The sequence below is a fragment of the Artibeus jamaicensis genome, unplaced genomic scaffold, assembly GCF_021234435.1.
Source record: "Artibeus jamaicensis isolate MK-2021 breed Jamaican fruit bat unplaced genomic scaffold, CSHL_Jam_final contig_465, whole genome shotgun sequence".
Lineage (NCBI taxonomy): Eukaryota > Metazoa > Chordata > Mammalia > Chiroptera > Phyllostomidae > Artibeus > Artibeus jamaicensis.
The window spans coordinates 38,539,589-38,567,588 of record NW_026521843.1 but is presented as its reverse complement, the minus strand read 5'-3'; the positions used below and the strand labels follow the sequence as shown (position 1 = coordinate 38,567,588).

Here is a 28,000-nt window from a genome sequence, read left to right as displayed (position 1 = left end):
CAGTCCATAAGTGAGCTTTTCTTTGAATGCTGCCATCCTCTGTCACCCCATATTCCCTGCTGGGTTTTCTTGTCTCACTGTCCTGGTGTGTGACATACCCATGCTACTATCCACGCTGTTATTCACTCTGTGTTGACTCTTCTAATAATTTTATTTTTTAAGGGAACTTTATATCATATTAAAGTGGAAAACCACTATTTCTCTGATATGGTCTCAATTTTTTGGTTCACATATCTCATCAATAAAGTTTTTTAGTATGTATATATGTATTGTTTTATTTATAACAACATATATGTATTATTATATAAATACATAATTCATATTACAACAAACAAAAATATAAAGGATCAGTTAAGAAAGGAATAGAAGTCCAAATATTATCTTCTTGTACTGACATAGATCATCCTGTATAATTCCTAGATTGTGCATGTCCAACTTTGGTGCCCATGAAAACATAACTAAAAAATGTTTAAGTCTATATATTAAAATCTTTTAGAATACCACCAGTAGTGTGAATATCACACTTTTCCATTTTCAGAGGGAACCATCGGCATAACAAAGAGATTTTCCTTGTTCTCAAAGAATATGCTCATCCTTTCACTTTCAAACCCTTAACTTATTGGATGATTCTTTTCAACTCTTGAATCAGGAGAAGAGTGGCCCTCACAGAGTTAGACTGTTCGTCCTATTCTTGCATCTTCCAAATCACTCATGCTGACAGCCACAGACACAGATGTTATCACCATTGTGCCAGACAGGTCTATTTTCAATAATTGCCTAAAGCAAGGATTCCACGCCCCCAAAGAATAGTGACTGTTTCCAGTGCTCTGACAACCAGAGAAGAAGCTATGGATGCTGAGATCCAGAAAAGCCTACAAAGTGAAGTCTTTTTCAATTCATAGAACTGATACATTTGGCTTAGGCATTTGGAGTTTTTTTTTTGGGGGGGGATGGTTTGGTCTTTATTTGCTTTTTGCATTTTGAAAACCATAGAAGGGGCACATCTGAAACAACTAGGAAATATTATTGACTACTAATCCAAGCACTTAGGTTTTTTCTGATAAGAAAACTAAGAGTAAAGTTGACAGTGACTGACCTAAAACCACATGCCAAAGCCACGTTTCAAAAACCAAGTGTATTTGTATTTAAAACCTCAGATTCTTCTCAAATACATAGTGGTGCCTCTTTGCTTATTCCAAAATAATGCTATAGATGTTTTACAAAGCTTCCTTGTATCTCATCTAACTAAATGATTTGCTTCAGAATTTCATATATTGCATGAAGAATATTATATACAAAAAGTGCTATTTAATAAAGTCACTATCAAAAAACAGCAACTGCTTTCATTTTTTTATGTTCTCTTTCAGTTCAGTATCATACACATAAAATTAACTAAAAACACAATAATTAAAGACAAAGTTTATATTCAGATTTCTTGACTTAATATCACATGTCTTCCATATTCCTATAACATCATCAAAGTGGTGGTTTTAATGTTTGGATAACAGATTTCATGAACTATGATGTTGTTCTATCACTAAGCATTTAGATTATTTGCAATATCATTTTGGTATATGAAGCTTTCTTTTTCTTTTAATTGTGTCCTGATGGTAAAATCTCAGAAAGAGATTCTGAAACTCTTGACCTATGATTCTCTCAGTGCAGTACACACCACACTGCATCCAGAGCCTCCTGCCAATCTCACAGCAGCACTCCAGTATTAGCAACTCCCTCCCTCCCTCCCTCCCTCCCCCATCCCCACACCTTTCCTCACTCCCTTTTTCGCTGCCTCCCCACCCACTCCCCCTTCCCCCTTTTTCTTTTCCTTTCTCTAATTTAAGAGAAGTAAAAGTGTTACTTTAATGTGTAAGGCACTTCTTCTTTACTAAGAAGGATAAACAATATTCTATATATGTACTCATTAATGCGTCTCCCCTTTGTGAATTGTGGCTCTAGGTCATTTTCTCATTCACCATTTGATGAGATCAGGCCTTCCTTCCTGAATGCGTCTGTAATACGTTTGTTAGACTTTATCATTCATAGATGTGTGACCTTGGACAAGTTATTTTAGCTTTCCTGTTACTGGATTCCTAATCTATAATATGAGAATAAGCATATCATAAGGTCATTGGGACATTAAATTGAATCAATATATTCCAAATTCACACATTTTCTATTCTCAATAAACACAGTATGTTTTATCTAAAATATTCAATACATTGCTTACTTGTAAAAGCAACTCTTCAGTCCGTTTGGCTCTCTATTAATTTCTTTGTTTTTTCTATACATTTATTAATTTAACTTACCAGAGTACATAATTTTGCATGTGTTTCATCCTTGGTAGAAATACCCCGATTTAATAGACTACTTTGTAGACTGACTGATGGGCAACTTCAGGATTATAGAATTTCAGGTCCGGCAACAAGCTATTGGGATTGTGTGCAGAGACCTTGGAGTTCTACAGGGCTGGCCATCTACCTGTAGTGTCACCAAGGGCACTGACAGTTAGTTACAGGCCAAGTTCAAGACATGGGCTTCTATGCAAGGGTCATTTTAGTGGGCCCCCCACAGGCCTTGGAAAGGATGGTTATATGCTGTTTTATAAAACATTTCGTAAACACTTCCTATGTATACATTAATGAAGCATAAAGAAAAAAAGGATGAAGTCTATATTTTTATTGCTTCCTGAATTTACCCAATAAAGATTTCCTGAATGTTGTGTTTCATGCATGTCTACCCTCACAGTGAGAAATATAGAAGTTGTGCAGGTTTAGAGTATGGGGACAGGAAAATGCTGAATTCACTTGGAAATCTGAGACCGAGGGCCAGAAAGATGTATCGAGTAGGCAGTTGGAAAGACTGGCCTGGAGGTCAGGAGTATAGACGAGAACCACAGGCAGTAGCAAAGTCAGGAGAATGAATGGGATCAAGCTGGGAAGTTGTGTGGCAAAAGAAAAGAAAAGGACCTAGAATGGAGCCCAGAGAAGACAGATGCACTGAAGATGTGTCTGCAAAGAGGCTGAGGAGGAGTCGAGGTAAGTGGGAAAGCAGCAATAAATTGTCAAAGATTGCTAGGGAAAGAGAACGTTTTAAGAAAGAAGAAATAGCTAACAGGCATAAATCATTGTAAGAAGTCTAAACAACATTGGAATTACGAGTGGCCTTTAGATTTATAAAAATGAAGAGAATCTGTGGCCATGACAAGAATGTTTTCAGCAGAGTGCTGAAGACATGGGGAAGGCTGAGGAACAAGTGGGAATTAAGGAAATGGAGCAGATAGAGACAACTGGCTTTAGAATTTTTGTTCTGAAAGTTGGTAGGGACATGGAGTAGGAGTGGAAGGAGGCATGGGATAAAAGGAGGGTTTTTTTTTCTGATTTCTCTCTCTGTGTGTTTGTGTGTACAGATTTATAAAAATCTTTCAATATGTAGTAAACATCTATATCTACATTTAAAGAGACATTAACATCTTCTGATTTTGGAAAGCTCAAAAAGCTGAAACACACTAAAAATGTTAGATAAAAACATACAGGACTCTCATAATCAAAAGGGATTTTACAAAGTCATGCACTAAAGTTTCTGGGACCCAGTATGTAAAAAGAACAGATTTGTTGTCAAATATGCCTGAGGACCAATCTGAAGTTACCACATACGTGCCTTTAGATAATTTACTTACACCAAGTCAGACTCAATTTATTAATCTCTATAAAAGGAATAATATAATTTTTCTAATGGATGTTTGTGCTGAGCAAATAATAATATTGGCCATTTACTGTTCACGGACCGTGAGCCTGGCCTATGCATCTCAGAGACATTAGTTACTAGAAGTACAGAGAGGTGCGTGTATATGACATAGGCATGGAGTTTGAGTGAGTATTAACCCTGGTAGGGACCCTACAATTCACTTTTTTGAACCAGCCCCAGATGTCACCTTACCTTTAACCATGGCCTCTGTATCTCAGTTGGGACGTACAAATGCAGCCGAGTGAGTCCCATGAAAACTTTCCTGGCCTAATCCTTCCAAGTCATGTAAAGATACTCATTTTATCTTTTATACTTTGCACAAATTTGTAAATAGTCTTTGTGTTTCTTACCTTTTGGTAGAGAAAACTCAAAATCCATATTATATAATGACTTACGAGATACACCGAGTTATGACAGACTTTTATACAAATTATCACTTGGCAATATTATGGCATTATCACATAATGGCATCTCCTACCTATGAAGGTGATAGTAGGAAGGTGCAAAGAGTGGTTTACCAAGCCTTTCACAAGCATGCACACCAGAGACACCCTGCACTTTCTTCTGTGGCTTCCTCTGTGTGGATTCTTCTAACCCTAATAATACAATATAGTTCAACTCTTAGGCATTGTCATCCCTGTGTGACTTGTGTTATTATCACCCTCATTGTTGACTTTAAAAACCACAACCATCCTGACAACCATTATATTTTCCTGCTTTTATTCTGTTCTCCCTTCTCTTCCTCTCTCCTCTTTCCTACTATTTACTTTGATCTCCATTAGATTTGTCAATTATGGCAAAAATGGTTAACCTTTTATAAGCACCTCTCTGCTTACATAGAATATTTCTGGAGTCACTAATGTTCCAACAATTGTCCGACAGCTGGGATTGTACTATAGTATCAAAGATAATAGCTTTAATTTATAGAGTACTTTCCATGTGCTCAGCAGTGTCCAGCCATGTAATATGAAAAATAGAGACATTTATTGAAGAAAATACAAGAAACACTGTACATAGAACAATAATGCGTCAGACCCCTTCAAAGTAGGCACCTTGGGACCACACACAGTTCTCCCAATTGCCATCAGCTACCCCATCATATTTTCCTGAATCTCATCAACACTCTGCAATCTCTTCCCTTTCGAAGGCACCTTCAGTTTAAGAAAAAGCCAGTAATCACAAGGCACCACATCTGAGCTATGGAAGGGTTGAGTCACTTGGGTGATTTGATATTTTGCCAAAAATTCTGCATGTTGCATGAGGCAGAAGTGGGCACATTGTTATGATGAGTGGGTACAACTGCCAATTACCAGCTGCCCATAGCTGAGGCCTTCTGAATCACCCTAATAGTTTCCACAAAGGAATGTTCAAGCTTAATGCAAAATATGATGCAGATTCATCGCCCTCCTCACTCAGTCATTTTGAATGCGACAGCCACACAGTACAATTGCTCACTCAACAGCATTTACCACCCCCAATGATTAGGACAAATGAAGTCATCATTGTTCACATATGCATATTCTGGTCCATTCTTTTTGGCTACCAGGTTACATTGATGTCACACAAACTGTTCTTTTATATTAACAATGGCTAGATTTTTTCCAGCAGACTATAACATGTATTAATCTGCACTGAAACCCTATGAGTTAGATGCCATGATTATCTTACCCCTATTGATGAGGCCAGTGAACTGTAGCTTGATTAACTCAATTAGTTTATATCCCTAAGTCACCCAGTTAATAAGTCATTGAATACTGTTAAGCAGTTCATAATGTACTTGATGACTTTCCTGCCTCTGATGTGTAATCATTTATTTGAATTGTGAAATAATCACTTTCTGAGTTAGCAATCCTCATTGTCATCATCTCAACTATTGCTCTTATTAACTTGGGTGGGCTTCCTTAAATGCACATGTCATACATTCAGAAAACCACCACCGAACCTGCCCTGGAGGCATCCTCAGACATCTTCCTGAAATCTACCACCCTCTGCACATACCAGAGTATGTCCCTCACAGTGAATGACTCCAAAGGTATCCATTGCTGCATTTTAAATAATAAATTTACACGTGCTAATAATTTTGTTACAATGTCATTGAATTCATTTGATAATGCATATAATGAACTGATAAAAACCACACAAATTAGAGGCCTTGATAGAGAACCTCAAAAGTATTCAGGCAAATAATACAGAATGATTAAGGGACAGGATGGTTAAGAATGCTAGATCTCTTTTTAAGCATTTACTATTTCTCAACTGAAAATAGAAAAAAATGGTGATTTCAGGACATTTGTAAATAAAAGGAGCACAAACCTCAAACTCTCCTCAAATCATAGCTGCACTGATTTCACGGAGTTATGCTTGAGGATTAAGTTGAGCAATGTGTACAAAGTAGCTCACATCCTGAGCATCAGTAAAGTTTTCTTGTTTCTGTTGCTATAATTCATATCCCCTTCATTAGTGCTATTCAAAATTGCTTTCTTTCAAGTTGTTGTCCTTTGCCTGATTTTCTAAAAACAGGTTCATGTTTTGCTAATTTAATTATTTATTTACTTTGGAATACATAAATACAACCATATGACTCAAACATCAAAATTTTAAAGGAAATGGACTCATGGACATGGACAACAAGTGTGGTTGTTGCTGGGGGGAAGGGTGTATAAGGGGACTTAAATAGTAATGGAAAAATACAATAAAGATTAGCCTTGCTGGTATGGCTCAGTGGATTGAGTACTGGCCTGCGAACCAAAGAGTCGCCAGTTAGATTCCCACTCAGGGAACATGCCTGGGTAAGGGCCAGGTACCCAGTTGGGAGCGTGCAAGAGGCAACCAATTGATGCATCTTTCATACATCGACATTTCTCTCCCTCTCTTTCTCCCTCCTTTCCCCTCTAAAAATAAATAAATAAAATCTTTTTTAAAAGATCAAATAAAAAATTTATAAAAGTGTATTCAATAAAGGATCTCCTATGCAATATTAGATGAGTGGCCATGACCCCAATGGGTTACCACACTTCTTTGTTTCTTATTTATACTGCCAGGGGAAGAGAGTGTGCACACACAAGCCAAACACACACACATAGTATATGAGTATGCATACATATATGTTTGTGTGTGTATATATACATATATATATATATAAATTCTTCTCATTTTTTGTGTAAAAATCATTTCATACCATATGTCTATTTAATCCATTCTCACTGGTTTTCTTTTTCAAAAATTTCCTGGATATTCTTGTTGATTTTCATATGAATTATACAATCAACTTGTCTAGTTTGGGGAAAAAACAGACTTGGTATTTTTATCGAGATCATGTTAAATTTATAAGTAAACTCAGGGAGAATTAGCATCTTAATGATGTTCAGACTTTCTATCCAAGAACATGCTATGCCTTTCCATTTGTTCATACAATTTTTTGTGGCCTTCAAAAGTATTTTTTTTTAAATTTTGTGTAAGTCTTACATTTATACCTTCAAATTTCCTGTTTAGGAAGGTAAAAACTATTGAAATCTGTATATTAATTTGTCCTGACAGCTGAATGATCTTATTGTTGTAGTTAATTTTAGTTGTTTTTCTTCATCTGCAAAGCAATTATATCATCTGCAAAGTAATGCTTCTGCTTTCTCATTTCCAGTTTTGTTACTTTCATTTCTTCCTCATCTATTTGCACTGGCTAGTTTACCATAATTCTTTTCCTTCTTTCTTTTTTTTAAATTTATTGGGATGGTATTGGTTCATAGGGTCATATAGTTTTCAAGTGCCTTTTCCTTATTTCTAACAAAACTAGTAATGCTTCTATCTTTTTTCCCAGAAAGCATGATGATGGGTTTGGTTTCAGATGAATGTACCTTTTTATATATTTTTTAAAAATAAAAATCAACCTGCCTTTTGATCCAGCAATTCCACTGCTAGGATTATATCCTAAGAATCCTAAAATATCAATTTCAAAGAACCTATGCACCACAATGTTCATAGCAGCACAATTTACAATAGCCAAGAGTTGGAAGCAACCTAGGTGCCCCTCAGTAAATGAATGGATCAAAAAACTATGGTACATATACACAATGGAATTCTATGCAGCAGAGAGAAAGAAGGAGCTCCTACCCTTTGCAACAACATGGATGGAACTGGAAAGCATTATGCTGAGTGAAATAGGCCAGGGGTTGAAAGACAAATACCATATGATCTCACCTTTAACAGGAAGCTAAACAACAAAACAAATAAGCAAGCAAAATAAAAACAAAGACACTGAAATAGAGAACCAGGGGACAGTGACCAGAGGGGAGAGGGAAGGGAATTTAAGGGGAAAAGGGGGGAGGAATTTGGAGGAACAAATAGGAAGGACACAGGGATGAGAACTAAGGGGGGTGGAAATGGGAGGGAGGTGGGGAGCACAGGGCGGGGGAGGCTGGGATGGGAGAAATAGACAAAAAACTGTACTTGAAAAATAACTAAATAAAATTAGCCCTGGCTGGTGTAGCTCAGTGGATTGAGCGTGGGCCTGCGAACCAGACAATCGTGGTTCGATTCCCAGTCAGGGCACATGCCTGGGTTGCAGGCCGGTTCCCTGCAGGCCAGTTCCCAGCAGGGGATGCACAAAAGACAACCATACATTGATGTTTCTCTCCCTCTCTCCTTCCCTTCCCCTCTAAAGATAAATAAATAAAATCTTAAAAAAAAACTAAATAAAATTTTTAAAAATTTAGAATATTAAATTTTGTAACATGCTAGTTTAGTATTTGTCAAAATGGTTATATATTTTTTCTTCTGTCAACATTATATTATTAGATATCCTAATACTAAACCAGCCTGGTCATATGGTATTATTCTTTTAATATGCTGCTGGATTCCAAATGCTAGGATTTATTTAGGAGTTTGGTACTGATCTTCTAGGCAGTTATTGATCTAGAACAATGATTAGCCAATCTCAGTACATATTGCAATGAAACAAATCAATAACAGACATGATCAATAACAACAGACCAATACTGACCCACTTCCACCACGGGCCAACCCCTTACACCAGAAACTGTGGGAGTGCAGCCTGCGTATTTGCGGAAGCCAGTGGAAAGCCAGGCCTAGAGACACTGGCCTATCATCTCCCCTGAATAAATTCAAACTGTGTTGCTGCTGTCTTAACAGCGGTATTGTGTTCATTATTTTACAAATGAAAAAAATGTTTATTAAGCAAACAATTTAACAGTTCTCCCTTAGCAAAATTTTACATATTTTATCACAACCTGAAGGCAATTAAAATTTTAATTAATACATTATATATGGTGCTTATTCTACAACTGAAAAGTTGCTTAAGTTTGTGAAATACCACATAAATGTAAGTATTATTAAAAATTACAAAGTGTTTGATGATTATTTTGATAACCTCTTGAGTGGCAGCTCCTCCTAAGAATGCAGCAATGGTGTGTGGCTCAGCAGCTCCTTATCGGCAAAATCCGTGGACATAATCATCTTTCACCATTGCAGATAGTCCATTTTCTTGAGGGAAGCTAGTGAGGCAAGACTTCAACTTTCCTCTATCTTCTTCAACTTGATAGTCCTATACCCCTGGATATCTACCATGTCATTTACAAAATCTATCCACTGCCCACAACATTAAGTAGAAAGAATATCATCTCATTATCTGGATTGTCCATGCTGGACATAATTTCATCCCTGTTAACTGTATTCAAGCCATATTTGTCAGCTAAGGATCGACATCTTACCACTCAGAGAAACACAGAATTGCTGCAGAGTAATTTTAATTCTTTGGAATGGACTCTGGTGCCTGGACTACAGACTGCAGCAATTTGGCAACATGATTCCCCACAGCAGCAGCTTCTTCCTTTGCTTTTTCATAATAATTCTTGTTTGCAGTTTTATATATTTGGCAGAATCTGCAATCATGTCAAGAATTATGCTTGGGAGAGGTAAATTTCCTTGACCCTCTTTGGCCACAAAATCCTTTAAGGCACGAACTAAAATCTGAAATGATGGAATGGAGTCTGTTTGGTGATAGTGATGCAGCGATCATCATTAAATATATCTTCTGCTTGGGATCTGAGTCTGAGTGCTGTGCTCACATTTTTAACAGCTTCTTCAAAATTCCCTTCATCTTCTGGAGCCCCACTTTAATCCTTTAGAATTCCTTGTCTAGTTAAATCTCAGAACTCTTCTTTTGCTTTTTACATTTTAGGTTATTTGTCCATTTGTTTCACTACACCACTGCACTTAATATTTAGCTATAATCGCACTCCATGGAGTGTAGCTATGGTCTTTTTTGTCCATGTGATCCAAATCATAAGACTGAAAATATTCTCACAGTTCAGGAAAGGGCTTATCCAGTCTTGGACCCTCTAATGCATTATCTGGATGAGATTCTATTACTGGATTTCTTCTACCATGATCTTCCTCTAACCAGTTAGTCCATATGTCTTCCAGATCAAAAGAGGGATTTGGAAATTCCAGAGGACATCTGGATGTAGCAATGCACTTTTAGGAAGCTGAGTTGCAACCACAATGGTAAACCTACAGAAAAATGAAGGATCACTGTCTGCAAGGTTTTCTGGACTCTCAGCTGGTGGTCATCCTCGTGCTCCTTGAGCAGCTTCCCTGGGTGCACCAAGGCCAGTGTCCTGTAAGTACTTACTGCCAAGACCTCCTCGAGCATGCAGGCGCACTCTGTGTTCATTCCTTAAAAATATTTTAGAATTTTTCTTACATCATTTTTGTTCCTTGTCTATTTTTTCTAACTCATTAACTCCTGCTGTTCTTTATGTTTTATATATTTTAGTTGTCCCTTCTTACATTAGATAATTAATTTTTTAGTTTTTATTATTTATTTACAGAAGAATTGGAGGCTATGAATTTTCTTTGAACATCACTTTAGCTGTATCCTATCAACTGTAATAGGTATTGCGGTGTAGCCACGATTTTTCTGACATATTCTGAAATTTTATTTCAGTTTATATTTTCTCTTTGACCCCAGAATTGAACAATCTTCCTCCAGCAAGTAGGAAATTTTATTTTCTGATTTTGTTTCGATTTTGATGTGAGTTTTGTTGCTTTGTAATCACAAAATGTTTACTTTGCTATTTACACATCTGGAGACAACTGTACTTTCCTTGCTTAGGATGTGATCTAGTTAGGGGTTCATGGTTATTGCAAAATAGTGCTTATACCCTTATTTTTATAAAAGAAAAATTAACATACAACATATAAATCTGCATTATTTTTGTCTCCTATATACCTGTTTTTTACACCATCTACTAATAAACTAGAAGAGGTAACATATTATTATATTTCTATTTTTCTTTTCATGGCCTATGTTTTATATATGTTGATGCTATGGTATTGGTGCACAGAAAATTATAACAATTACATCTTCATTGCAGTTCCATCCTTCAGCAATACAAAAGACCCTTCTTCATCTTATTTATATAATGCCTTTGGCCCAAATGCTTTTTGTTGGAAATTAATACTGTGTTATCATCTACCTTTTCTGTTTACATTTATATGGTAGATCTTTGCCCGTCCTTTTAATTTTTCTAAATCATTTTGATGCATAGATCCTTTTCTTGTTCCTGCCGTAAGTAGAAATGCTGCTAATGTTTTCTCAGAAAGCCCAATGGTTGTCTATATGTAACAGTGGTTCTCATCAGGGTTGAATTTGCCCTCCAGTGGACATCTGGCTAAGTCTGGGGACAATTTTGATGATCAGAATCTGGGGGTGGGGGGGCAGCAGGTTGCTACTGACACCCAGTGGGAATAATCTCGGGATGCAGATAAACATCCCACAGTGTATACGGGACAGCATCCGACCCCCACACCCACCCAGAGAATTTCCAGCCCAAATGTCCATGGTGACAAGGTGCAGAAACCCCGACATACAAAATGGGTCTGCTCTGCGATCCAGACTGAAATGATTTGCATTTTAATCTTGACTTCAGAAGATTTATTAAATACATGATTTCTATGATAAATATAGTTGGTCTTGGTTGTCATATTTATTACTTTGTTTCCTTGTACTTACTGTTTTTTAAGTCCTTCATATGTTATCAGTTTTCTTTTCTATGTTTGTAGTTCTATTATTAAAGAACATGGTTTTTAATTTTGTTTTATTTTTTATTTATTCATAAAATTTATTTTAATTTGTTTTAATAATTCCCTTCATAGTTATACATTTACATAGTATCTTTGGTCCTCTAATTTTGTGGGTGATATCGTAGTAGTTTCCCACTATGAGCAGTGAAAAAAATATCATGTTCTCGCCTCCTTGGCATTCTATCCTGTTCCTCTCTCCCTTGATTTTGGTCCACAGTGTCATATTTCTTGATATTTACCTTTATACTACTAAGTGGCTATATTTCTACAAGTTGATTTATCAGTGGTAGATAATACTCATTAATTCACAGCTATTATAAAAAATAATCCCACATTTTATTTTGAATCTGCTTTCCACTCCCAATTTTATCAGTTGCATGATTTTTACGATGATAACCTTGCTACTCAAAGCATAGGCCAGGGACCAGCAGCATCGACATCATCTGGGAGCTGGTCAGAAACACAGAACCTCAGGCTTCCCCCAGACCTGATTTTTTGGAATTTGCATTTTAGCAAGGATCCTGGGTGATCCAGCCTATAAAGTTCACATTTGTTCTGTTACTCCCCTTCTCATGTTAGTTTTAGTCTTCGTTCTACCAACTATGTGGAATATTCACTGCCAATCCTTCTGCTGTGTTTTCCCCAGTTATCTCTTGTTTGGCTGAAGTTTATTTTCTAGTAATTTCCTCCAGAAGAGCTCACTGTAAGAAATATGTTGACTTCTCTCGGGTTTAAAATAATTGGTTTACGGTTTTTATACTAGAAGGAAAGTGTAACTAGCTATAATGTACTTCCTTCATAGTTCCTTTCTTTAGATATCTTGTACATTTAATTGTATTATCTCTGGGGATTGAAGATTGCTGTCGAGTAATCTGAGGACAGCCTGATTTTTAATCCCTTAAATACGACACAATCTTTTTGCCCTAGGGGCTCAAGTCCTAGAATTTTGCCGGTATATTCTTATGATATTGACCAAATGGGTCAAATTTCCTGACGCTGGAGCCCATTCAATAGGTAAGTTTGTTCTTTTCTTTCAGAAAAAAAAATGTGTCAAATTGTATCCCCAAACAGTGGATTCACTGCATTAGCACTGTGTTTTCTTCCACTAGGAATCCAAATAAACATATGGTAGGGCTCCTTCTCATGTCTTTGATTTCTCTCATCTCCTTTCTGATCCCTTTGATCTCTTTCTTTATACCTATACCATTTCATTTGTCTTGTTTCTATCCTTGGTGCCCTTATCATCACCTCCACAATGTCTGTTAGCTTTATGATGCTTTCCATCTCACTTTTTGCCTGTATTTTATTATTTTTCTTCCTCCTCTTCCCTGAGTTATTCCACCTCACTTTACATTGCTCCAATCACTTCACAATTTCTTTCCTGAATTCTTGCATTTCTGTATTGTTTTTAGAGATATGATGTTTTAAAATCAATGGCACTGCATTAATTTGCAATTCTCATCTGTTCCCAAAACATTGTTCTCATGAATGTATTTTTCTCAATAAAGGATGATGCTCTTTTACTCCTTTACAAATTTTATATTTTATAGACGCTCTATCCATTTTCTTGTAATGTTTATATCTGTGTCATATGAGTTGGGGTTTTCTGGAAGAGCTGTTTGTGAGAAGTTGCTATGCATGTGGAGGAATCAGGTATGCCCCAGGATGGCTAGTTTTCACAAGAATCTCTTCTCAAATAATGCCAGGCTCCTTCCTGTCAGTGTGGTTTGTGTGCAAGTTTCTTCACACTACTCCTGCCTCCTTAGGGTTTCTGAACATGGTGAAGGAGGCTCTGTCGCCTGTCCATTCAGTCCCACCTGGGAAACCTTTGCTGTTAAGGAATCCGGCCACTGTCCTTCAGGTGTACCTCACTACAGGAGGTCTGTTCGTGTGGCAGAGTGAGAGCGCCTACTGCTGTTTGTCCTCTCTCTTCCACGTCCTGGAAAATGGTTACTGTGCAAACACGTTTCCTTTCAGCAGCCCTTGCAAACATTCTAGTCTGCATTCCAGTTCAACAAAAAGTATCAGCCAGGGTTTTGCTTTCCTTCTCCATGTTGGTTTTTGAAGGTTTCCAAAAAGACAAAGAAAGAATGTTGAGTTTATGAACACATGTTCCTAGCAGAATCCTTCCCTTTCTGATTTTTAAGAACACTCTTTATTATCACTAACACTTTATCTTTTGAAATATTTACCTGGATTTTTACCTTTTGTTTTTTTCCATAAATAAAATTTTAATTTTCATACCAAAAAACCCATTTCATTTTCACCTGTCTCCTCTCTTTGCTTTTATTCTAAAATGGCTTTCTCTATTCTGAGATCTAAGTTAGTAACATACTCTTATCTGGTTATTTCTTCTAAACTTATTTTTTACATATAACCTTTTAATTGGTCATCAATGTATGGTCATATATTGTATGAGGTAGAGAGATCTAAAATATTTTTGCCTTGAATAATTAATTTTGCAATGCAATTTTGTATTTATCCTTTCCTCATTAAATTGAAATGCTCCCTTTAGCTATATAAAGTCTTTTTACTGTTTAATTTCTATACTTATATTTTGTTACACTGAAATGTGTATTTCATCTTATATTAGTATCATTGTCATTTTAATTATTGCAGTTTTATAAGGTGTTTAGTGCACCTTTACTGTATCTCTTTCTTTTTTTCTTCCATAAATTACTTTGTTATTGTTAAATTATAGTTGTCTGCATTTTCTCCCCACGCCAACTCCATCTAAACCCACCTCCCTCCCTTGCTTCCACCCTCCCCCTTGGTTTTGTCTATGTGTCCTTTATAGCAGTTCCTGAAAACTCTTTTCCCCACAGTCTCCTCCCCCCTCCCCTCTGGCTATTGTTAGATTGTTCTTAATTTCAATGTCTCCAGTTATATTTTGTTTAACTGGAGACATTGCTTTTTTCTTTTGTTGATTAGGTTCCAGTTAAAGGTGAGATCATATGGTATTTGTCTCTTACTTCCTGGCTTATTTTGCTTAGCATAATGCTCTCCAGTTCCATCCATGCTGTCTCAAAGGGTATAGCTCCTTCTTCTTCTCTTTTTTCAAAATTAATAATCCTTATATGTTTAGGTTTATTTCTAGGAAATAATTACCAGCTTACAGATATTCATTCTCTTTACATATAGACATAGATAATTTCATAATTAATTCATTATTTGACACACAATGAGTACTTCCAAGAAAATACAGGTAGCAAGAGAAAAATCAGGTTACATTAAAAAAATTAAGGGTTAGTGATTCAAGAGTATGGAAATAAAATAAAATCAAGACAGTGAATAGTTTAGAATTACTTCTCCCTTTACCTTCCTCTCTCCACTATATTTCATCCAAATACCATTATGCCTTTAAGAAAAAAAATAATGTTTTCTTAATTCTAAAGTAAGTATAATTTTTAATCTCAGTATATTTTCCACAACTAGTTACTAATTTTTTTCTTGTAATAACTTAAATCTTTGAAAAACCAGGGGGAAAATATCTTAAAGGATAAGTGAGTACATAAAAGAACGGTATGAAATACAGATTACAAATATATTAGATAATATTTAATGCAACGCAAGAAATTACCACCAAATAAACAATAACAACAATCATAAAATAATAATAATTAGTAGCTGTAATATGTCATTGGCTATCATTTCCTGAGCACTAGCCTGCCCAGCAATGTAGATGTCATAAAGCATCTCATTTAATTCTTCACAAAACCCAGGAGACAAGTACCTTTATTAGCTCAGTTCTATAAATAAGAAATGTAAAGCTTTGGGAGGCTAAGAATGCGCCTTGGGTTAGCCTGGCATGGATGGGCAGGGAGAATCAAACCCAGATCTGCCTGGTCCAAAGCCTACTGACTGAACCACGATGCTTATGTGAGGGAATGACTCAGGGAAGTGAGCATCTCAGGGAAAGGATTCCTGAAGGAAATGGTTTCCATGTGAAAACTGATCAGTAGGCCACAGTGGGGTTTTCTAGCAGTTCCCTGAAGCTTACTGCATGCGTGTGGTTGTCTCAGTCACACACTGAACACTGGGAATCTTCCTCTCTTCTCCTTTCCCAGCACAGTGGATGTGCTTTGGAGAGTCTGGCCACCGTGGTCCGAAGAGTGCTACTTGTTATAAGGTTATACAAGATGGAAGCAGTCAATTCACCGGGTTATAAAACAGCAGAGGAGGGCACGTTAGACAAGCCACCAGTCATTCACTTGACATTCAAGAGATATTTATTAAGAGCCCACCTTGTGCCAGACACTCTTAGAGAGCTTGGGATTCATGAATAAAACAAACATCCCTGCCTTCTTGGAACCTGCATTTGAGTGAAGGAAGATTTTAAAAAAACACCACCAATAAGCAGCAAATTCAGTAGATTCGAATGTAATAAAAGCTATGGAGAAAGGACAAGAGCAGGGAAGGCAGGAGAGTGGGGTGTGGAGGAGGCAGCGAGTGTGAGGGGAGGTCCTGTCAAAGCAGCTTCCACTGCGGAAAACTCACTCCCATGCCCAGGGTTTGGGAAGTGGTACAAACACTTGCTCTGTTCTAGTCTGTTTTCCTGTGACAATTGCTCAAGTCCTTATTGGTATCAGTGTTACCATGATCACCATCATCGAGATATTATTATTATTATTATTATTATTATTAACTCATTTAGTAAGCAATTATGACACATAAATGCAAAGCATTTAAAAATATGATTCCACTTAGTTAGCAAGCATTTTATGGTGTCTCTCCATTTGCCTTTAATTGGCACTTTTGTACAATATGTTTGGCCCATGACGGTGGGACACAGTAGGTCTCAAGATCCTTCCCTTCATACTCCTCCTGAAACTTTGGCGCAAGTCTAGGCCCTCAAGCACAGCATACACCGAGCACGGACACCTGGAACAGGTTTGCTGATGATTGCAAAGCAAATACAGATTCGTGGAAAACAGTGGAGAGGACCAAAAATGTGCAGGAGGGAATCGAACGCAGGGGCCTGTGTGCACAGTCCCAGGCAAGCTGCGGAAGCAGGGCCGCTGGTGCTCAGCAGGAAACAAAAGCAGAAGCCATGCTGACCACCAGTTCTTTGCACTCCCACTGTCCTCCTGTTGCCATTTTCTTTTCTTTCCCTCTTTCCCCGCCTCCCACCCCTTAGACAGCTCACTTGCCAGGGATGCTGCCTGAACTGCTCCAGTGCAGTCTGTGCTTGCTCATAATTGATAAATGGAGGTGTTTTCCAATAACCTTATAAATCACAGCATGCAAATGGTTACAGTCGGGATGGGGAAGAGTGAATCTGCTGGGTTAGAGAAGCCATAAGTATCTTGAAAATAAAGAATAACCCTTGCAAAATGACAAAGATAGTTTCTTTTAGTATAATTGTCTGCATAGGTATTAGCCATGAAATTACAGACAGAAAAAAAAAATAATAACCAAATACCAACAACAGACATTCCTATTTTATGGGAACAAAAAGGCATGATGTATTCCAAAACAGTTTGTGATCACTAAATTACATAACCTGTTATGTTTTATCCCTAAATGGCTTATTTTTCACTGTGTCTTATCCTGTTTGGTGCTTTGAATTTTCTCAGAAGTAGGTGGAGTAAGATCTTAAATTAATTTTTTATTACATAAGAGGAAAAAATCATATGCCAAAGCCAGAGGTCAAAATACAAAATTATTTAGCTATTTCTCACTATGAGATGGAAAGAGTTAACGTTAACTTTTTCAAGTCTATGACTTCTATAATTGTTGAATCATTATTTTCAATTCAGCACTTCATATTCATGAGAGGGGCTTCTTTAATTTTGTGGAAAGCTTTGCTGAGAATTAAATATTCCCAAGATTCTTTACAGTCAGGAATTGTGGATTTTTATATACAGCATGCTATTGTTATAATTTAACCTAAAGAAAGCCAAATTAAAACTGATTTACTAAATAGGTTCAGGATAGCATACTTATTCACGATTTCAACCCTATTTCATGCTTAGACAGGCAGATCTTAATTATACACAAAAGAATACAAATGTTATTAGCATGATAATAATTATTTAGAAGATGTCCTCTTTTAAAAAAAATTAAAGCAGGATTGTCATCTGTGCAGCTACATTTTTCAACAGAATGACAGCTTTGCTAGTCACAGATATGTTCAAAGTACATATACAGTGTTCAAAGCTGTACAGCAGACATGTTATCTGCATGAGCTCGGATGTGCAGGGCCGGCAACGACTGCACACTAATCATTCTGTCCTACCCACGGTACTACATGCAAATGCAATCCTTTGTGACATTTTGTCAAGTATTTTGAGGATTCTGTACTCCTTCTCACACCTCCATCCCCATGGCCTCATCAACAATCAGGCCCCCAGAAATCAGTTCCACGCGTGGCACGGACTCTAGCTAGTCACCAGCACAACACCATGCCAAATTAGTGACAAGGAAATGAAAGGTTTACATGTAAGTGGCTAACAGGCAGAGAGGGCACAGGCAAGGGGAACTCAAGTTTACATTTACCACCTTGCCAGCTATGTACTGCAGAGGCAGCCCTGGGAAAAGCAACTTCACGTTGTATTTGTGGAGCAAGAGATATAAACATTACGTATAGTGCCAAGCCTATGACATAATAAATAAACCAATGTATAGATCCCGCATTTGAAAAACCTGTATCATGGGTCGATACTGATTGTCGATGAGCCCATATATGCTCAGATTGAGAAACTGTAGAAATGTTTCAGGGTTAGAGTTGGCTACAGTACAAGCAATGCATTTTTGAACATTGATTTGCCAGAAGTGTATCTGTTGTCTGTTGCTCCAGGCTGGCATTTTTAATTATTTCTGGGACAAATGGATCGGTGATACACAGAAAATCTGTAGGGCTTCTTGTCAAATTAATAAAATAATAATGAAAGTAGTCATCTCAGACTGCAAACTGTCAAAAATCCTTGAGAGATCTCTAGTTATCTACATGGTTAAACAAACTAAAAGGCTCCTGCGTGCTATTTTAAATCCTAAATGCGGTGACATAAAATAGATTGTGTGGTGTCCATTGTATACAATGACACCTACTGTGACAAAACCCGACTAAGTTTAATGACCTTTTTAAATCTTATACCTAGAGTCCATAAAAGCATTGTAATTCAGTTGTAAAACACACTTTAATAATCAAAATGCAGCTGTTAAAATAGCATTGCTCATAATTCTAACTTGAGGCAATTTTTTTTTGTTTTTAATGCAGAAGAGCAGACCACAGTTTAAAATTCCTATGAGGTCACTATTGGCCATTACAGTGTTTTTTTGCAACTTAATAATAGATGTTTTAAAGTTTAAGTGCAGCCTCAGGCACTCATAAGCATTTATTACAAATCGCTGGTTGCCTCCCTTATGCAGAGAGGAATAACATTTACATACAGTAGCACGGATTAGTAAGATAAAAAATTTGAAAAAGCCGTCAGTCAGGGAGTGAAACTGGTGCTAATAAAGCCCACTATATTCTTCGGAAATATCAAGCCGTCTGTTCCAATATTTTGCCATTCCCCACGAGGTATACAAATCCAAATCAGATAAGTCTCAAGCAATGCCAAAGACATGCTGCTCGGCTCTCCAGTGGCACCCGGCTGAATCTTTTATTTATCTTCAGAGCAATTGTACATTCTAGTATACTAAAGACTGAAATAAACTGAACATCACTCATCAGAAAGTTTCATAAAACGGGGCCCTCTCCTTCCTTGTTTGCTAAACCATGATTAGTGAGAAAAATGCACTACAAAGTATGTATCATGGTCAGGAAATATAATAGTAGGCATGGGACCTCTGTAAGCAAGGGCTAGTTAAATAGAACCACATCTTGCTGGAGTTTAAAATGATGCTCACATGAAACCAGACCTAGAGGAGAGAAAAATGGCTTTTGGAAAGGGAGTCCACGAGCCTTGCCCGCCCTCCGTTTTGGTGTGGCTCAAACCTAAAGGTGCAGGGGAAAGCGAAAGCAAAAGAGCACACATAATTTCACACGATGATTAAACTGCAAAGATCCTTGTTATGACAAATCACTGTGTCACTCTCCCAAACTGCAGCATAACCAAACCACACACAAAAATCGCTTCTGCCCCTCAGAACACTGCTCATTAAAAAGTACAACCGTTAGTTTCTGACTGGGGATGAGGCTGCCTGTTCTTTGCAGCCCAAGTGAACATTGATAAAAGAAATTTATTTATTTATACATAATTATTATTGTTACCCCACTGAACAGTGCTAGGAATTTAGAGAAATGAGACACCCCGGTTCTAATTTTTCTTCAAGAAGTCTGCCATATTAACTCCATTGAAAAATTACTGAAAAGTAATACACTTGTGTAATATTACCTTATGCAAAATTGCATTAATCAAAAAGTGAGCCTGCTGCAATCAAGTAATTTGGGGGTAGGGAAGGCATACATGCATAGCATATTTTCCTCGGGACTTATTTTCCTTACAGCAGGGTATTTACTAATAGTTTTGTAGCAATGATCTCATGAAAAAAGGGGAGTAAATCAGAGGGCAAAAAATACAGCCCTGCTCTTACATAGGAGAAGGCCACATAAATGGCAAAGGCATGGCCAGTTACTATCTTGACAGCCTATTCCATGGCTCCAACTCTGTACACAATAAAATAAATCCCGCTTGACCTCTCCAAGGAAACAGACCATTGTTCCCCACACGAAGAAGTAAACGTAGATGCTTAATTATGCCCAGGCAGTTTTATATAGAACATGGGGCTTATGATACAAAATGAACAGTTTCCTGTGGTGGTAGGATTTCTTCGAAAATTAAGGAAAAGGGGAAAAAAAATGTATACATGGGGCAGATCATTCCAGGTGTGCATGAAACGTGGCGAATTAGTAAAGGTTCCTGTGCATACATAATGTCTCATAAATACCGAAGTCCTAACAGCCCTAATGCAAGTGCAATCATTTTTATAGCCTTTTGTCTGGCAAGTTTTGCAAAGAAGAGTAGAAGGGGCCTCTCAGATTAGAATCTAGCCCTGTGTGATCGCAAGGGACAAAACAGCATACATTAGAAATATGCATTTCATTTCTTTATATTTAAGAGGTCTGGTGGCAGGGTGGCAGGCTGGGCTGCTGGTTATGGTGCTGGGGTATGGGTTGTTGTTTTCATTGTGTTCCTCTCAGTGGCCATGGCTGTGAAGTGTGGTTTCTTCCACCAGCCTCTCCCGGGCTAGCTGTGAATAGTGCCCATTTTGAGATTAGGAGATTAGGTTATTCATCACTGGAGATGCTCCCTGCTGTGCCGCTACCATCAGAGCGCAGCCAAATCAAAACATCTCTGGAAGGCATTTCAGAATAATTGAATGCATCATAATTTCCCTATTAATACATATCTCATATTACAGATTATGCATGAAATGTTCGCATTATCTGTTACTTTTTGTTAACGTCTTGCTCCTTGCCAGTAAATTTAATACACAGAGTGAATCAGCATGCTATGATGAAGGGATAGGTTACTGATAGCCATTTTTTTTTTCAGGATTCGGTAGAAAATTAAAGTAAATCGATCATTTTATAGCCCCACTGGAATGGTTACAAGGGCATGTTGCTAAGCAAATGGTAATTTAAATGTACTGTGTAATTTTTCTATGCAATTTACTCAAGGCAGATTTTATTTTTCAGTTAATATCAGATGCTCTTTATCTGTTAGTGCATGATGTATCTGTGATAGACAAATTATTAATCTTTGTTTTGATCAAATGCTGCAGCTTGACAGCTGGTCATGTCGGCACTGCAGGAGTTAAATCCTACACCTGGAAGAACACGAGTATTACTAATACCTGAAAAAAGATGAGTAATTCAATAATCACTTCTATAAAAAGCAAGCACTAAATTATAACAAAAGGTAATACGAGTAAATCCTAATGAAATCAAATAAAAATGTCCATAATATCAAAAAGGGGTATTTGGTGTTTTCAAATTGATTGTACATTTGTATTTCATGAAAGTTATCTGGCCACAAAAGATGTTCTTCTTTAATATTTTATGATTTTGACAACATTTTTAATGTAATGGGGAAGGGTGTAACTGGAAATGTAATAAACATTTGAGGACAATTACATGTTACCCATGGTAAAAACTGGCCTTCTTGGGAATAGTCAATGAACAGATAATTATTTTTCTTTTTCTTTAAAAGAAAAGCACTTACCCTGTATATGAGAGTAGTTTTAATGTTATAATGAATCAAATGTTTCCTATTTTAAGACAAATAAGATACATAAAAGAGCCTCCATTTGATGATGGCCATCATTTTTATGAAATTAAAAAAGGAAAAGAAGGAAGGCCCCATTTACCCTTCAGGTTGCTAAAGTCAAGGCAAGACCCTCCTGCTGCTGGTGTACAAAATGTATTATTGTCATTAATGAAAAAGTTAATGGGCCATTTTCTTATATATCAATTTACATTTTACAATTTGAGTATACAAATGATATGTACAACAGAGAGCTGATTATTTTTGCTCAAGGAAATAGTTTTAATGTGTTTTTATGGACATCAAATGTTGTGAATAATGATGCATCCACAGAATGCAAATAGGCTGACAGCTCTTGGGCTGTGATCAACAGTCCTTGGACAAAAGGTCTGCTGGGACAGTAATGTTCTGTGCAGGCCCTGAACAGTAAAAAATGGGAAGCAAGGAGGCCACCGGGATATCTGAAAGGTACATAGGCAGATGGGATTTGAAGTATGTCACTCTCATGCAGACATTGGAAAATATTCCCAGTATTAAGAGAAAAATGTGTTTAAAAGAGAATGTGTCTATATAGCCAAGAACTGCAGAAAGAAAGTTATTGCCAATTCCGGTTGATAAAATCAATTTCCTGAAATTAGATATGGCCCACCATATAAGAACTGCATTTTAATAACACATTTACACTACAATCTCAGGTCACCTTTGGTTTACTAACGTCTATGTATGGGGATGATTATTTCTCACCATTTGAAGGCAGTCACTGCTACAGACAAGCAGGAATGTCTCCAGGAATACTATACGACAGAGTTCTTTGGAGAAGATGGGAAGAAAATTTTCTGGATTTAACATAAAATGATTCCCTTCTGCAAGAGGCATGGAGTAATGTCAGATCTGCTGTGAGACCACAAGCGCGGTCCCCGGACAGGGCGCATTCCTTCTTCCAGTCATTGCGGTTTGTGGAGAGGTCCCATCTCCACCTTACAGCCTTACATTCTGCCCCGATTCTGAGTACCTTGGTGAGCGGGCAAAACCACACTTGCCTACCCATCTACTATCCCAGAATTGACCTAATCATTTTCTACCTAGGACTGGAGAGTTGCAACATATGAGCCCCGCAGCCACTCACACTCACACACACACACACACACACACACACACACACACACACACACGTGTGTATGTGCAGAATCAGGCTATGCCAGCAGAATGCTAAGATATCTGGATGGAAATGAAAATTTCAGTCAATCATTCATTTCCCCTTGTCATCTGCATATTTGGGAAAGAGGACTCAGTAACTTTCTCCCATCAACGAGAATTCTCATTAAAAAAAAAAAACAAGGAAAAATAGAAGTGAGGCTGAGTTACCTACTTTCTTAAATACGAAAACAAAAAAGCTCTGACTGATAACTTCTTAGGTAACTAAATATGAGTTAACTTGAAAGAAATGCTTCTAAGTCCATGTAAATACAAAACAAAATGTCAAAATGTTTCCCCCCAATTTCTTAACCTGCTTCTTATGACTTTCGAAGAGAAAGGGGTCACAAGCAGAAGCAAGCACGGCCTGAGCACAGCACCTGTGATAAGCGTATAGAGAAAATTAAAATAAAGTGGGAAAAATTCTATACCAGTTCCATTTTTATTAAAACATGGGAACTTCCCAAATCATCAACAATGTGGCAAGACCAGAAAGTATATTATGCCTTCTGTATATAATAAGAGACAGCTAAATGTAAAGAAACACCTACCCAGACGTGAATATAAATAAGACGCCTAATAGAGGTGGACAAATTGCTCTTCAGGGTGAAATATAGTGACGCAAGTAGAAATGCATTGCTCTGGGATTCCAGGATTATCAAATCTTTTTCATTTTTTAACAACACAAGAATTGACAAATTGGCAAGGCTTTTGTTCCAAGATTACTTTCTTATACATTTTTTTCACCACCTCCTCCTCTGCCACCAAAAAGCTCATCTTGGAGTGCTGCTTTTTAGGCAAATGATAAGCAGTTTCCCGCCCTGCTTTTATCAACATTGCCTGGAAAAGTGCACAATAAAATCAACCACAGTCACCATGAAAATGAACCCCACCTTTGAAACTCCCTTCCCCCTAACAGGGGCAGTTACAAGTCTCGGGAAATGGGGGCCCATACGCCGGCACTGAACCCTAGATACTGGAATTATTTGAAATTAGAAACACCAAGCACAAAAATAGTTAAATCTGGAAAGGCGCCTGGAAAATGACGTAAGCTCCCGAAGTTACTTCAAGGAGACCATCTTTCCCTCCCACCTCTGTCCAAAACGAAGTTACTTCTTTAATTTCTTCCTCTGGTCAGGAGACTGACATGCCTACATCCTCTTACATTTGAATTTATCTTCTCGGCCAGAATCCAGCATCGATGCCTTTAAGGGAATGAAACCCTTCATTTCACACAGGGAAATGAAATGGGTTGGATCTGCCATCTTGAACCATTCTAAGCATGAGTAAAAACTTAGGAGAGGTAACCGACTTCATATGCATACGAACTAACTGTACGGTAAAATTGCTTTTTTTTCCCCAAAAAACACTATGTATATAGTTTCTTTATATACATAAAAGACATGTAAGCATAAGGGTTTCCTTAAAATTTTTATTATACTACAACAGGTCATTTAGTTAGTGAATGCTTTTGTTATGTAGCTTAAACTAAATTAGTTTTAGTATAGTTGAGAACAGTATTTTTAGTGTCATTTAGAATTTATCGAGTTTATTTCCTTCACCTGATTACCCAGGAAATCAGAAGTGCCAGTGGCTCCCGAGTATTTTGTCATAATTGAAAGGATAGCAGAAACAATTTGGGTTTCAGCAAAACTTGCATTTTACCTTTTCATTATGGATCTAAAAATCTCACGCTTTCTTCATAAAGAGAGTGGATTGGTCATCTCCCATGGAATCAGGCAAAACTCAAAAAAATCCAACTCAAATCGTGAGTTTCCCTCAGAAGGGCAGAAAACGGTGGGATGGCGGTTCCAACCACCTGACCAAGCCCGTTTTACAGAAATAACCAGGATCTTTTCTCCCCATCACCAACGTTGTAAAATTAACAGGATCAAAGAACTGCTAAAGCCACCTATTATCCCAACCCTACAAAATAACCGATATTATTTATTTCATAACATCACCCTGTTCCTAAACATACACACATTCTCCATATTGTGGACCGAGTGGGCATTATATTTTTCTACCTAACACTATGGATTAGGCATTCTTCTTGCTTATCTTGCATAACTGAATGGTCTTTAAGGAGACGATCTTTTTAAGTAAGTGAATAATTTTTCTACCAGAAGCAGGTCTGTCACTTTGTTTTTAGAGAGGAAGTTTTTACTCTCGGATAGAAAAAAAATAAAGAAGTCATGTGAAAGGTTGATATCCTTGTTGCTGACGTCAGCACCAGGGCCCGCCAGCCTTCCTTCCTACCTAACGCTGCGCGCAGGAGGGTCGGAGCTCGGCAGCCAGCACTCTGATTTTACTCCTGCTCCCAAACTGTACCACTCCACTCTACCAGGTTTCAGTGACCCCTGTCTCTATCTAACGGACAGAACTCCCACAAAGGCTTTCTCCAGCAGAGAATCCGTTCCAAATTCCAAACTCTCCTTTTGAAGCTGTTCTCCAGGACGCTGGAGCAGTTCAGCAGCTTAGGACAGTTTGTGATTCTGTAGCCAAATGAAAAATACTTAGAAAACATCTCACAAAAATGGACCAAATCAATAAAGCAAATAAACGCTTCTCTTCAGCGCTCAGCAGGTATAGCCTTATTTTCCACCATTCTACAGTATATCAGCAATCTATCTTGAAAAGTAAGAAGAATATTTTACCACAAATTGATGGCATTTAATAAAATGCAAGCTCTCCTGCCCAGACAGAGAAAATCTGAAATCAATAGTCAAATTCCCCATCTTCTTTTAAGTGAGAGAAACTCACATATAACTTCATTGTTGCCCCATGAATTATCCCACGGTTCTTCATGTTTGTGGCAAGAACCGTGCCAGTTCTCCACTTTTCAGGTAAAGAAGAGAGACGAAGCACAGGAAGTAAATCAATGAATGACTGTCTCCTTTGGCAAACAGGCGGATTAAAAAGAAAAATAATTTCCTTGTTAAGAATATATTCAGGACACTAATACTTGAAGTGTATCCTTAAAAAGCAACTATCATTTTTTAAATCAAGGGGATTTCCTCTCAAATAAGTTTTCTGTGCACTTTCTCAAAAACAAAAACACCAGACAAGCGTTGAATTAGTTAAAGGGGGAAAAAAAAGAAGTTTAATACGGTGCTTCAACCACCGTGGTGGAGTACTTTCAAACTGGCACCAAGATGGACGCTTGGGAAAACACAACCTGTGGACCATGTTTCATGATTCCAACCACCATGGTGACGTCCCTGCCAAGTCAGCTTGGGAAGAATGCTCCTGAAGGCCAGAGTTCCCTGGCCTGCTCAGTGGATGGGGATTTGCAAGTGCAGAAAGGTCCCAGGGCAAAATCTGTGGCACTTCGGTGCCCCCTTGTGTCCAACTGGGCACCAGCATGAACTACACCGGGTCTATGTAGAAAGTGGAGCAGGAATTTCTTAAATTCCACCAGCGTGCAGGGTAGGGTGGGGAAGAGCTGACATTTTCTACCTCAGTGTCTGTGGAAAAGTCAGTTGTTGGTGCAATGAGAGATTTCCATGCCTCTGCCTTCTCACGCCCCTTCAGATGCACTCCACCTGAACCTCTTGGCTGAATTTCATCTGGAGATAAACTAGAACAGTTTTGCATCCCCGGCTCCCAGATCCCCATCAGTGAGAAAAATCATTTTTGATTGTAAAGTGTTATGGTCTTATTACCAAGATATAGAAAAATTAGAGATAGTATTTAAAGTGTCTTTGACAGAATCTTACTTGGCCTCAAATTTCTCCCAAAGTTTGAGTCTTGCCCGATTATTTTATACATTGTCATGACAGAAACTATTTTATTCCCCACCATGATTCTTTTTTTGTACATGTAAAATGACTGTGTAGAAAATTGGGTCACCGGTGGATGCAAGAATGTAACTACATTTATCAGCTCCATTCTCGTTCACCTACACACACCTCAAAGCATTAAAAACCAATTCTACACGTAATAAAGCTTGGAAATTTTTCAAATTCAATGTTGGGTTGAGGGCAAAGGACAATTTCCCCCATCAATACAAATTTGCTTGTGATGTTTATCTCTGTAGATGGCTGGACCGCAGATCCAGAATTGGATTGCAGCTCTGTCTCCAAGAATTACCAGGGAACCGTCTACCCTTCTCAGCACATTTATTCACACTGCTCTGAAGACATTCCAAAGTGGCAGTTACATGCTTTCTTTGAAAGCACTGTTGGAGGCTTCAAACTTCATATTGTATCAAAGGATGGGAGGATAATGGAGCCAGTGATAAATCAGAGAAACAAAAGTCAGGGAAAGTAAAGCAGGGTGAAGGGAAGCACATGAATGGAAAAGAGAGAGAGAAGAAAGTGAATCAGGCCACAGATCTTGGTGAGAAATGCTTGTTCTGTCTGAAGTGGAAATAGAGTACACTTGTGGCTCCCTCTTTGCTCTTTTTATGGAAATCATTAGAAGTTCCTGGAGGAATTACGAGAATGCACTTATGGCTGCCTTTCAGCTTTGGTAACACAGTAGGTCTCATAGATGATGGACATTCCTCTGTTCACCTTCAAAGGCAGGTAGACCCCGGGGATCCCGCCACCACCGCGGCTCGGTGAATCCCTCCTGTGAATACCCCTGTGCATTCCCAACAGGACGAGGAGGAAAATCCTTTAGTGGTTCTTCAGGATAGTAAATTACTTTTGAATAGTGCTTCCCTTGAACATTTCCATCCAAAAGAAAAGGAGAAAAAAGCTACAGATTGAGGAAAGAGCAATAATTTTTCTTCTCTGATCTCA

At 37.8% G+C, this 28,000-nt stretch overlaps 1 pseudogene; it reads right to left on the bottom strand.

Annotated features, from left to right (window-relative positions):
* Positions 1–9,035: 9,035 nt before the first annotated feature.
* On the bottom strand, positions 9,036–24,517 carry LOC119047969 (NEDD8-activating enzyme E1 regulatory subunit-like; annotated as a pseudogene).
* Between the last annotated feature and the right edge of the window lie 3,483 nt (positions 24,518–28,000).